The sequence below is a fragment of the Panthera leo genome, chromosome A1 (genome assembly GCF_018350215.1).
Source record: "Panthera leo isolate Ple1 chromosome A1, P.leo_Ple1_pat1.1, whole genome shotgun sequence".
Classification (NCBI taxonomy): Eukaryota; Metazoa; Chordata; class Mammalia; order Carnivora; family Felidae; genus Panthera; species Panthera leo.
The window spans coordinates 1,710,971-1,715,443 of NC_056679.1; positions in this window are offsets into that span (position 1 = coordinate 1,710,971).

Sequence of the window (4,473 nt, forward strand, 5' to 3'; positions counted from 1 at the left end):
AATCCAGATTTTCCAAAAATTCAGAAATTCAAAATTGAAAGTGCTAGCTGTGGACAGTTCTAGACAGTCTGGGAATTTCTTCTCCGTTCCACCTCTGAAGCGGTGGTGAACGTGGAAAAAAAAAGGTATCCCTAGTGGTAGTATATCTGGAGTACGTTCTTGTCCAGAAAGCGGAAGGTTTGGAGCAAACTTTCATTGCTGGCTCAACAACCTCAAATTTGTAAGTTAAAAAGTGCTTTTCAAACCACTGGTTTGGGTAATTGTTCAGTCACTGCCACTGCTGGGTAACGTCTCCAGTTACTCCTCAAATATAAATAGTGCAAACATCAGAGGAGAATAAACATTTGGAGAAAAGATCACGATTTTATTGTATTATTAGCCTACCTAAACTTAGCTTGTGAAAAGGTAGCACATTCCCAGTGGAAGAAATTAGCTTTCCATTCTATAGAACCAGAAAAGCAACCTTTCTTTGTATTTTTTCTCTGAATGGAATATTCATACACTTAATATTTCTCGAGCACTTGCCGTGTTCCAGGTACTGAGCCCCTGGGAGATACCTGTAAGCCAGGTGCAGTCTCCACCCCTAGCGAAAATATAACCGGCACTGGCTCTCCGAGCAGCTGGGTGTTTGTGGGCCACTCCTCGCAGGAAGCGCTGCCCAGTGAATCTAAGCCCCATTTTCCCCACTGATAATGGGTGGTGCCGCCTCCTTGGTCACTGTGAGGACGGAACACCATTTGTAAAGCGCCTGGTACGGTGCCTGGCACACAGGAGGTATTAGAACATACTGGCCTCAATGACTTACAAGTGACATTAAAAACAAGCATCAGGTCGGGGAGCCTGGGTGGCTCAGATGGTTGAGCATCCGACTCTTGATTTCGGCTGAGGTCACCATCTCATGGTCGTGAGATTGAGCCCTACATTGGGCTGGGCACTGAGCGTGGAGCCTGCTTGAGAGTCTCTCTCTCCCTCTCTCTCTGCCCCTCCCCCATGCACGTGCATATGCACACACACTCTCTCTCAAAGTAAATAAACATTGAAAAAAAGATTTTGGCCATGTTTTAAAAAAATACCAAGCTGTTCTTTCTCCAGGTTATGTCTATTGCTTTAGCAAGTATGTATCATTAAAATGACTTCTTGTGAGGCTCCTGGGTGGCTCAGTTGGTTAGGCGTCTGACTTCAGGTCAGGTCATGATCTCGCACTTCGTGAGTTCAAGCCAAGAGTCAGGCTCTGTGCTGACGGCTCGGAGCCTTGGAGCCTGCTTCGGATTCCTTGTCTCCCTCTCTCTCTGCTCCTCCCTCGCTCATGCTCTGTCTCTCTCAAAAATAAACATTTTAAAAAATGACTTTTTGTATAAAAGTTTACAAAATCTATCACTAGGCAGCAGCGACCAGATAGAATATGTTGGACCAGATAGAAATGTTACCTAATGGGAATTAAAAATTTGGAAAAAAAAATATGTTGGAGTAAGAGGGGGGGTGATGGGAGATATTTCAGTGAATAATAAGAGTTTATTGGGACAGAATTTTGTTCTTGGTAGAACTAAAGGGTTTTTTTCCTTCTTTTCCTTGGAGCCGAGAGAGGTCATTACTGTTTTATCAAATAGGGAAATTCGCTGGCCTCAGCTGAGCCGCTTCCCCCTCCCCCTGCGGGTCTCCAGCACACTGATTATTGTTCCCCACAGTTCACAGCGGGCCTTGGGTGGATGTGGGACTTCATGGTCCCGGGCTCCGCCCGTGAGACTTTCATAGCTTCTTCCCTCCTCTCCAAATGTGCCACGGTGACTACGTTCCGTCAAGGGATTCTGTCACTGAAGAGCTCCGTGGCCACCCTTGGAATGGACACGCCTTGCTGGTTCCTGAAGATTTTTTCCAACCAACCGACAGTATCTCTGCCGTATGCTTGTTTTAGAAAAACCGAATCATTTGGGAATAGCGATCAACACCCATCACAAATGCCAGCGGCTCGGCTTGCAGGGGCCAATGGCCCAAACTTCTCGGTTTACAGCATGTCTTGTAGCAAAGGCGAAGGGGAGAGAAGGGTCATTCTTGGCCTCCGCTTCCTGCTCTGAGCAAGGGAAGAGCGTGAAGTGTCCGTCTGAAACGGGGCTTCAAAAGTGACTCCGGCGCGTCGTTCGTTCCAGCTGTCCGCGTTCCCATCGCCCCCAGACACGCAGCCGAGTATGTACGGACTTCACAGCGGTCAGCAGACCGGATATTATCATCCTCCCTCTTTCCCCTCCTACTATGGTTACTTCGTGGCTCGGTGCAAATCTTTGAATTAGCAAAGGACTTCATAAACGTGTCCTTTTCAGCTTTTGAAGTGCTTTGGTCGGGTGTGAGAGGCGAGGGTGCTCCCAAGAATTCAGGAAGCTTACTTCCAGGCCTCCGGGCAGCACGGGCACCCCTTCCTCCCACCCCGCTGCTCCTTTGCCCCGTGTGTGCCAGCCAGAGGCCAGGGGCACGGCAGCCCCGCCTCGTGTTTCCGAAGACTGCAGAGGTGGAGACGCCGACCTCTGATGAAATCCAGAAGCGGCCACGTGTGAACACAGGTTTCCTAAAATTGAAATCATGCAAGGGGTCCGCAGCAATAAAACACGCGTTGGCCGCCTGTTATTCAACGTGATTGAAGGCTTAATGCGCTGAGCCTTGTCCCTTCCCTCCCCCACCCTCTGTGAAAGAAAAAGGTTTCTCTTCGTCATCTAAAGGCTAGACTTCCAGGAAAGCTAAAATTCTGTATTTCTAGGCTGCTATGTGCCCCCAATTCCTAAGTTACACATTACGTTTGTATACATGATTTGTTACTAACATTTATTTGTCGGTGGCCTAGGTAATTTTTACTAAACGGACTCATGAGGAAATAATAAGGTGGGGGTTATTTTCTAAAGAACATTTATTGAACCCTTCACATGTGCCAGGTGCCGATACACCGATAAAAATATAAATGTCTCATAAAAATACCAAGTGATTTTTTTTAAGTAAATGAAAACTTATCCCAAAGTAGGACAATACAGGACTGAAAAGTTAACAGGCGGGGGCAACCCCCCCCTCCCCCCCCCCCCCCCCGTTTCCTGGGCACGGGCGCCCACGCACGAGGCTCTCGTTCCCGCGGGGAGCGGCCATCCCCCCATCCTGATTTTCAAGAGCCAACATTTCTCGCTCCCCCTCCACGTGCACTGCGGGTCCACCGCCCCACCGAGGACCTGGGGCCAGAGCGCTTCTGTCGGGGAAACTGCCGGAAAGCAGGTCGGAGAGAACATAAAGCTCTGCCGGCCAGCGACACACTTCGCTGCCTTTCACGTTTCGATAGCAAAGCGAGTCACGTGAGATGGGAAGTGTTATTCCTTTCCCAGAGGGGTTATTTTTTAAGTTTTTATTTGCAAATGATTCTGACTTCACAGGAAATTGCAGAATTACTGCAGAGAGGTCTTGTGTGTCCTCTCCCCAGTTCTCCGCAGTGGTAACATCTTACATAAGCGCAGGACCACAGCCAGGGAATGGGCATCCGGACCGCCCACACACCTGACTCAGCGCTCACCAGTGGTACGCGTGGTGTGCACGTGTGTTCTGCGTGACCCCGTCTGCGGAGTCTTGTGTCACTGCTGCACAGTCGAGATGCAGACGAGTTCCGTGAAGGTCTCCCTTTTATGGCCACACCCACCCCGTACCCCCATCCTAACGTCTGCCGACCACCAATCTGCTCTCCATTCAAGAATGCTGTTACATAAACGGAAACACAGGAGGTAACCTCTGGGGACTGGCTTTCTTCACTCAGCACAAGGCCCTTGAAATCCATCCAAGTTGCAGGCATCAGCAAATCATTCCTTTGGGTAGCTGAAGAGGCATGTTCTGTGATGCGGATGCGTGATGAACAGTTTCTGCAGCACAACAGAGGCCAGCAGACTTCTCACCTCCTTTTTACCATAGTGTTTGGTTTGCTGATGGCACTTTCTCAGGCAGCTCGGAGCAGCTGACGCGGCTTTAGCTGAGGGTGCGGGGGAGGGGGGGGTGCTGAGCGTGCGGCACCCGGGCTGCGCTCCTGTCATCCCTCCATAAATAGGGACAAGAAGGAAAAATCCAGAAGGCTCTAGTTCCGAGGATTATGAATTAATACTAGTTCCAAGAATTATCACCTCCTTTCACGGAGGTAAGTGGTGTCTCCTTCAGGGGCAGATCAGATGACGGTCCCCTTCACAAGTCCTGCGATGCCCCAGGAAAGCTGCCGAGAAGAATCAGCAGCCCATTGGGTAGAGCCAGAATGGGCCTGTTTTAAGGGGGCAGATGGCCTGAGGCAGAGGCCTGGGTCCTAATCAAGGCCTTGGCCAAGCCATTAAGCTGTCTGTACTTTGGCTTTAACCTGTTCTTAGGTGAGGAGAGCGGATTTTAGACAGGTTGTAAGATTTCTTCCCAGGACAAATCCACAGACTCAAGTTGGCAAAGGCATCCCGAGCCCTGGCAACAAGGAAGTCATGA